At 35.5% G+C, this 9,491-nt stretch overlaps 1 non-coding gene across 1 annotated transcript; it reads left to right on the top strand.

Moving 5' to 3' along the window:
• Nucleotides 1–5,475: 5,475 nt before the first annotated feature.
• Nucleotides 5,476–5,539, top strand: LOC112132194 (small nucleolar RNA SNORD78). The gene has a single exon (XR_002914001.1). It is a non-coding gene; the product is annotated as a small nucleolar RNA SNORD78 (small nucleolar RNA).
• The last annotated feature ends 3,952 nt before the right edge of the window (nt 5,540–9,491 follow it).

Genomic DNA, 9,491 nt, shown 5'->3' with positions numbered 1-9,491 from the left:
ACAGGCACTTATTTTACATTTCAGGAATCTTCATTACAATTTGCAAGTGTTATTTTCTGTGTAAGATGTCATATTATTCGCTTTATTGTGAAGACTTTTATTTTATATGTATGAAGAATTTCAGTTTTTCTGGCGCCTCAATGTCTAATGATGCTTGTCATTAGTTCTGGTACTCTTCCGTACTAAAAATAAGTTTGATTGGCATGAACAGTCACTGTATTCTTATCCTAGGATTTTTTTGCCATTTAGATAATCAAATTTAAAAATCAATACTGTGCATTTTAATGAAGAATCTATTTTAAAGTTAATCTTCTAAAAACACCATAGCAGATTCTTAACTTATACCTGAAACATAGCCAGAAAAAGTTTGGCAATGTAGCCATCAGACAATCAGTCATTAGATAATTGTTATTTTTCTTTAACTTATTTATGAGGCCACACATAAAAAGGAGTAAAGAATCTTACAGGAACATCCTGCAAAGAGTATAGAAGGAGGTGGGCATGAGATATAAACTGATGAATCCTCAAATGATTTTATTAAAATCTAAAGGTTGCATAATTTATAAAGAGGATTTTTAAAATTACTAAAAGCACAATAATCATTTACAACTGAGGCAAGACATCACTTTCTCTCATACAACTAAGAACAAACTAGTTTGAAGAGACAAAGTTTCCAAAAAGTACATGTGTACATGGTTGCGTTTTCTGCAAGGGGTCCCAAAAGCCTCCCCTTCTCAGTGTACGAAGAAAACAGCCTCATTTGTCAGTTTGCCAATGATGTGAGACCTCCCTGTTCAATAAAGTAGCTTCATCTTTTCTTTATTCAAACAAGACAAGTTTGCTGGACACGGCAGAAACTGAGAAGAAGAAGACAGTACATCTATTTTCCACTTGGTGGAGGGAGTAAGCAAGGCTTAAGAGAAAATGTCAGAAGCCCGTTAAAAGACAGAATCCTATACCTTACCAAAAAGCTACTGCAGATATGCAAAGACGACAGGGACCTGCATTCATTCTAACAGAGAATACTGTAGGCTGGGGTGCAAGAGGATCTTCGGTCCTACTGTGACCTCCAACTTTTCCTTCTACTTGTGGCTTCTTCCAATCTCATCTCTAGCTCTCTAGTTTGGGATATTTAACTTTTAAGAAACTGCTGGTTTCCATAATGGCTATTCTATTTTACATGGACACCAATAATACACGGGGTTCTAGTTGTTCCATATCCTCACCAATATTTGATATTTTAGTATTTTTCATTTTAAGCATTCAAATGAGGGTGTTGTCGCATCACACTGTGGTTTCAATTTGCATTTTTCCAATGATTCAGTGGCACCAAACAACTTTTCATATGTGCTGTGGGAATTCTTATATAAAGATGTGGTAAAATGTTCAAGTCTTTCGTCCATGTTTTAATTGTGTTGTTTTTCTTTTCATAATTAAGTTTTAGGTGTTCTTCACATAACCTTAATAAAAGCTAAGAGTCAGATACATGTTTTAAAAATACCTTTTCCAAATCTGTGGCTTGACTTTCGCTTTTGCAATATGGTTTTTTGATAAGCAAAATATTTACATTTTAGCTAAGTCCAATTAACTTTTTCTGTTTATTATTAGTGACTCTTGATCTCGCCTAAGAAATGTTTTCCAACCCAAAACTTATGAACATATTTTATTATAAATATTTATAGATTTAACTTTTACATTTAGGCCTGTGAACCATCTCAAATTACTTTTTTGTATGTGATACAAGAAAACTTCAATTTTTTCCATATAATTATCTAGTTGTTCCACTATTATTTACTGAAAATAATCTCCTTTCTCAGATTAAGTTTCACAAAAATCAGCCGATTACATGTGTGGAGATCTAGGCCTAGAATATCTATTTTGTGCTATTGGTATATTTTTTTTATCCTAACTCCAACAGCATCATGTCTTACTTATTCTAGTTTTACAATATGTACTAAAATCTGGTACTAAAATCCTCCAATTTTGTGCTTCTCCTTCAAGATTGTGTTGGCTAGTCAAGAGCCACATAATGAAGTTTTCATTTTTAAATAAGTTTCTTCAATCTACATGTCAATTTCTGCAGAAAATTCTGCTGTAATTTTTGTTGGAATTGTCTTGAAATTATAGATAAATTTAGGAGAAATGACATCTCAATAAAATCAAGTTTGCCAATCTTTAAATTAACGTATTTTTCTGGGGTTTTTTGAACATCTTTAATTTCAAACTATCAAACAAGTTTTTATACTTTGTTGTATGGAGTTTTTACATGTTAATATCTTCCTGCATTTTTAATTTTTGAAACTATTATAAATAATAATTTTCTAAATTTGGATTTCCAGATTTTATTTGTTTTTGGGGGACTATTCTATGGACATGCATTGAGGTTTTTACATTTACTTTATATCCCTTATATCCATCAATATTGCTGTTAATTTATCATTTCTAGTAGTTTCTTTATAGATGGCATTGATTTACATTTTTGATACACACAATTATGTCATTATAGGGATATAGCTTTATTTTTCCTTTTATTTATATATGCTCTTTCTTTCATCTTTCATTCATTCTTTCTTTCTTTTTTCCTCTTTTCCTATTACTTTTCCTAGTACTAGCTAGGACCTACAGAACAGTATTTTTAAAACATTGATGGTAAAATTGGAATTTTTTTCTTCCCAAATATAGGAGGGAAAGTTTTTGTCATCTGTTTTGTCATCATTAAATATACTATTACCTGTATTCCCTATAGGTTTTCCATAAATACCTTTGTCATTTTAAGGAAGTTTCTTTCTATTTCTAGTTTGCTAATATCATTTCTATAGCTAATTGATTTTGAATTTTAATTGAATAACTTTTCTTAATTGAGATGATTATGTTTTCTTCTTTATTATGTGTATTGACAGATGGTGATGATTGATTTATGAATGTTAACCTAGTCTTTCTCTCTTAGGATAAAACTCATTTAATCATGATTTCAAGTATATTGATAAATTTAATTTGCTAATACTTATAAAGGAATTTTGGAATGATGATGCATTAGTCAGTTTTCATACTGACTGAAACTGAGTCATCTACAAACAAAAGAGGTTCAATTGACTCACAGTTCTGCATGGCTGGAGAGGCCTCAGGAAACTTAACGATCATGGCAGAAGGCAAAGGAGAAACAGGCACCCTCTTACATGGTAGCAGGAGAGAGAGTGAGCCATAAGGGGAAATCCCAGACACTTATCAAACAACCAGATCTCATGAGAACTTCCCTACTATCAGGAGAATAGCATGGGGGAAACTGCCCTCATGATCAAATCACCTCCTACCAGGTCCCTACCTCAACACATGGGTAGTACAATTCTAGATGAGATTTGAGTAGGGACACAGAGGCAAACCATATCAGATGCATATTGTTTTTTTTTTTCTTTTAATGCCTTTGTCAAGATTGTACTGGTTTATGAAGTAAATGTGAATATATCTTCTCTTCTATTTTCTGAAATATATAAGATTGGCATTTTCTTTTTAAAAAAATTCTTTTTAGGGGTAGCTTCCTATTTCTGCTGACATCTTTCCCATCCAGTTGCTTAGCTGTTCATCTCCAAGTTCATGTACAGGTTTCTAATAGGTATTTAGAATCATTGTTCAATAATTAAAACATCTAGTTCAACTGCGGCTTGGCTCCTATAAGCTCTTTTATTTCTTGAAAATGGGCAATGCTTTCCTACCTTTTTGCTTGTCTAGTACTTTGTTATTATATGCTGGACATTATTGATGATATATTATAGACTGTGGATTATGCTATCTTTCTGCTTTGGAGGCATTTGATTACAGGTGGATTGTTTTATTTTCTTCAGCCTTGTTTTTTGTCTTCTTAAGGATAAGTTTATTTCAGTTGTGCCCTTAGTTCTAGAGCAAAGAACTTGCCAAAGATAGTATAAAGTAGTCAGAATTAGATCTTTACTTTAAATGCATGCCTGTTTGAGGGTTTCAACTGAATGCCTGGCTTAGCTACTAAGGAGTCTGGACTCCAGTTGAGTCAAAACTTTGTCATCTACACAACTTTTCGGGCACTATCTTTGTGGAAATGTCTGCTGAGAAATCTCTGCTGAGCTGCCAGCCCTTCATCCTGCTATTACGCCTTAATGGAATTTCACTTTGCACCCCAAGAATCAGAGGATAACTCCTCTTCAGATTTACAGATAGTGAGGCCTATGCCTACCTTCCCCCTGCCAACATGCTCCACAAATTCCAACCATGTTAGCAGCCCCCAAACAGGAAATTCTTGTCTTACTCTACCCAGTGAGAATTCTTCTTACTTTCAAGCATCGGACATTGCCCCAGGCAGAAAGCCATAACGAATAGAATGCTTCCCCTCCACTCCCAAGAGGATCTCAGCCTTACAATGGCTGTTATCCAATAGCTATAAATATTTGCTTCACATAATTGGTCTAGTTTTATAGTCGCTTAGATAATAAGTTAGATCTAATACTAGCTCCTTTAACAATACTGGAACTAGAAGTTGTGGATAGCTCGTATTCATCATTCAAGATAGCAGCTTTACCTGGGACTCTTTTCCCACATCTGAATTAGAAGTCTCAGTCATAGGGCCATCTAAATTGTTTATAATTCTGCCACTATAGCATTTAACCCACTTTTGTGTTTATTTATTTAATCATTTGTCTTCACCAATCGGTTGTAACCTGGCGAATGCATTGCCACCTCTATCTCCCTAATTAATATACTCTTAAGGGCTTATCAAACTACATGACACATGGTGGGCATTCAACAAGTACATCCTAAATAAATGATTAATTAATATGTTCATTTCAACATTTCCATGTGCCTTTCACAGCAGATGTCTTCATTATTTATCTTTGGTAAAAATAATTAAACAGTCATTTTGTAAATAGTCATGAATATTTACTATACTTCAAATATGTTCTAGGTAGCATAACATTTTCAAGGAAGTATACATGAGGATTTATTACTTTATTGAGAATAAAGTCTATAGGGGCAGACAATTTACAATACAGTGTGATAGAAATCTAAAGAGATGCCAAAGAGTTGGTCAGGTAATGTTGTGCTATGCCAATGTTAAGAGTTCTAATGTTAGTATTCACATAACTAATTTTCATAGTCTCGAAATCTTCTGACGTTTTCTTCCCTTTGAAATATTTATTTTCAGGATGGTAAACTTTTTATTCACATAATAACTATTTTTAGGAATAAGAAGGTCAGAAGCACTAACTTTCTTTATTCCTTTCCTACCACATGTTTGGAATGCACAAACCAGCTTAACGGCTTAATAAAAGATTGAATTCTCCTTCTTCTCCTTCCTCGAAAACTTCTCAAGACAGTCTAAAAAGCATTTCCCAGGTTTAATGTCAAAATAGAAATTAGCAACTCAGGGCTGAACTCCTAGGAGCCCTCATTCTCTTTGAGCTCTGGAACCAGGCTCTATTTTGAAAATCAGGGAAAATCAAAGTTCCTCTGTAACGATGTTGTCAAATATCTGACCTGAAATGATTATATAGACCAATTTAATACTGAAGAAAAAAAGTTTATCATAAAATGAGAAGACATTAAACAATACTCTGATGGTAAGGATTTCACGTAAGAATGTATGGTTTTGATCTCTTGGAACAAAATTGACATTGAACTAAGACATGCCAACCACACAGGAGTGGCATGGGTTTTAGTCACAGTATCTTGAGTTTGGTGAGTTACAATAGAGAGCCTGTGTCACTCAGCTCCACAAATTCCACCACCACGAAAAGTTTCCAGGGGGTGGTAGAATATGTTTGTCCTCTTTTGCTTGCAACCCTGGTAAACTGCTCAAGAGGAATTTTCTCATTCCAGATGAGAACAAATAATGCCCTTTCTCTTCTAGACAAGTGACTGTTTCTTCCCCCAAAACCACAGATGCACAGAATAGTGATAAAAGTACAAACTTATATGCTGCCTCCCATTGAAACTTCCAAAGACCAAAAAAGGAAAAAAAACAAATGTGAGGGGGCTTAGCCAAAAGACTTATTGAGGCTATACAGATTATCCTACATTTAGGCAATATATGATGCTGGTGTTGGGCTGATACATAGTGATGCTGGGGTAGGGTTGGAGATAAGTATTATACTAATAGTTACATGTTCTCAGAAATCTGGGTCCTTTGATGTCTGGCCAGAAAAGGAATAGCAGTTCTGTCAGAAGACACAGTAATTGCAAGAAGAGTAGCACAGACTAGGTGCATATTCTGATGCCAGTAGACCTTTTCAGACAAGGTCAGCCTGTAACAGAAATGGCTTTTACTACAGTACAGTCCAGATTCCCAATTGTGTTGACATGTTGGGCTACCCAAGCACATCACAGGTACAAAGGAATTAGGATGCTGGGGCTTATTTGGGCTAAATTACTCACAGGTGCTTCTAACAAAGGTGGCAGATTGAACATACACATTTACCTCTATATCCTCCCTAAATCCCATGAAATGACCAAAAACGTGTGAAATAAACCCAAAAGACAAAAGAATTGAATAGGAGATGGGAGCGACCCAATTTTAGACCTAAAAAGCAAATGAGCAAGTGGTTTCTCATTTAACAAACCAAATAGAAAAATAAAAACAGAATATGCAAAGAAGCAAAAAATAAATAAATAAAGCAAGCCAATTCACATTACAGAACACCAAAGTTTAAAATTTGCAGACACTGGCGAGTTTTGAAAGTCAGGGTTCCCTTGGGGATGAAAATCACAAGAGCAAAGAATTTTGTTTGTTTTGAAAACAGACATTTCCATTGTGTCTAAAACAGTGTTTGGCATATTGTAAGCACTTGGTAAATATTTGTTGAAGGAATGAATTAGTAAATTTAAGTCTTTGTAAAGAACAGCTAGGCCCCAACCACTTTATAGGACTGTAAGTTTAATCACTGAAGAGATAGAACAGAAGTGCTCTGGGTTTAGAAACATCAGATACAGCAGAGGGTGAAGGTGAAGATAAAATTTGTGTCTATACCCTAAAGTATGAGAACTAGCCCTCTCTGTTTGCCCCCGAGAATACTACAGGTTTATTCTCTGGGAAAACAATTTTAAGAGGAGAGATCCACAGATACTGACAGAAATTCCTAAAAGAGCTGCACAGACAAACCTACCCATAATGAATCTCAACAAACATATTTTCCTATCTCTTTCTTACACATACAACCCCCTTTAATCAAGTTTAGTGGCTCACTACTAAAGTCAGGGATTACCACACATTTGGTAAAAGTCCCTAAGATAACAGAGATCAAAATAAAAAAAAAAGATAGGAAAAATCGAAAAGAAACTTGGAAAATACAGACAGTGTGGAAGGCTGAATACAATTAGCAGGGGAAAAATAACCCAGCCATGTTATGCTCAGAGAAATAATTGAGGTTGCTGCTTCCATGAAAGAAGAGATGATTACACAAAAGGGAACATTTAGGAAACAAAGTAATGCTCTTGAAATAAAATAGAAACATGGCAAAGGAAAATAAAAATTCAGTAGAAATTTTAGAAAATTGACCAAATCTCAAAAAAGGACCCAAAATACAAAAAAGAAAGGAAAGGAAAGGAAAGGAAAAGAAGAAAAAAAGAAAGAGAGAGAAAGGAGGGAGGGAGGGAGGAAGGAAGGAAAATAAAGAGAAAGAAAGAGAAAAAAAGAAAAAGAAAGAGGAAAGAAGCTAGACACTGCGGCCCATGTTAGTAATCCCAGAGATTTGGGAGGCTGAGGCAGGAGGATTGCTTAAGGCTAGGAGTTTGAGACCAGCTTGGGCAACATAGTGAGACCACAAACAAATTTTAAATAATTAGTCAGGCATGGTAGTGTGTGCCTGTAGTCCGAGCTTCTCAGGAGGCTGAGGCAGAAGGATTGCTTGAACCCAGGAGTTCAGGTTTACATGTAGTGTAGTGATTATGCCATTACGCTCCAGCCTGGGTGGCAGAGCAAGACTGTCTAAAAAGAAAAAAAAAAAAAAAAAAAAAACAAGCAAGAGAGGAAAGAAGACAGAAAAGAAGAAACTGCAAGGAGAGAAGAAAATTCTAAAGTTGGTTCAGGCAATCTAATTTAAAAAGAAGAGAATTCTAGAAAGAGAGAGGATGTGGAGAAATAGGAACATTTTTACACTGTTGGTGGGACTGTAAACTAGTTCAACCATTGTGGAAGACAGTGTGGTGATTCCTCAGGGATCTAGAACTAGAACTACCATTTGACCCAGCCATCCCATTACTGGGTATATACCCAAAGGACTATAAATCATGCTGCTATAAAGACACATGCACACGTATATTTATTGCAGCACTATTCACAATAGCAAAGACTTGGAACCAACCCAAATGTCCAACAATGATAGACTGGATTAAGAAAATGTGGCACATATACACCATGGAATACTATGCAGCCATAAAAAATGATGAGTTCGTGTCCTTTGTAGGGACATGAATGAAATTGGAAATCATCATTCTCAGTAAACTATCGCAATGACAAAAAACCAAACACCTCATGTTCTCACTCATAGATGGGAATTGAACAATGAGAACACATGGACACAGGAAGGGGAACATCACACTCTGGGGACTGTTTGGGGTGGGTGGAGAGGGGAGGGATAGCTTTAGGAGATATATCTAATGCTAAATGGCGAGTTAATGGGTGCAGCACACCAGCATGGCACATGTATACATATGCATACATATGGTACATGTATACAATGCATACATATGTATACATTGTGCACATGTACCCTAAAACTTAAAGTATAATAATAATAAATAAAAAGTGAAGTAAAAAAAAAAAGATAAACAAAATTGAATGAGTACAATTGTTGGAGAAATAATTCAAGAAAAGACCCACCATATTGTTTGCAAAAAAGAATAAGAGTGAACCACATTGAGAGACATAAATACGAAAATTCTGAACCTTGAATACAAAAAGAAGATCCTAATCACTTCAAGAGAAAATAGGTCACATGCAAAAGGTAAGAAGTCAGAAGTGCTTCAGAAATCTCTAAACAAAACAAAAACAAGTAAAAATGAAAACACTAGAAACTAGAAAACAAGAGTACATTGCTTTCAAAGTTTTGAGAAAAATGATTTATGATCTAGAAGTTCCTTTCAGCCAGGTTATTAAATTTCAAACAAACAGAAACACTCAAGCACCTTTTCTTTGGAAGTTCCTAAACAATTTATTCCCCAAATGAAAGCATAAGCCAAAAAAGTGTAAGACACAGAATCCAGGGGCTCTAGCACAGGAAAATCTGTAGAAAGTTTGCAGAATGACAGTTGTGCCACAAGCCCATTCAAATTAGAGTAGGGCAACAGGAGAGAAGAGAGGAAAGGAGAGGAGAGGACAGGATGGGAGGGTAGGGGAGGGGAGGGGAGGGGAGTGGAAGGGAGGGGAGGGGAAGGGAAGGACAGGAGAGAAGGAAAGGAGGGAGGGAGGGAGGGAGGGAAGGGAGGAGTGAAGGGAAAAAATAAAGAGAAAGAAAAAAGGAAAGGAGGAA

The sequence above is a fragment of the Pongo abelii genome, chromosome 12, assembly GCF_028885655.2.
Source record: "Pongo abelii isolate AG06213 chromosome 12, NHGRI_mPonAbe1-v2.0_pri, whole genome shotgun sequence".
Lineage (NCBI taxonomy): Eukaryota > Metazoa > Chordata > Mammalia > Primates > Hominidae > Pongo > Pongo abelii.
The sequence above is the reverse complement of the archived record's forward strand: the minus strand, read 5'-3'. Positions and strand labels throughout refer to the sequence as shown.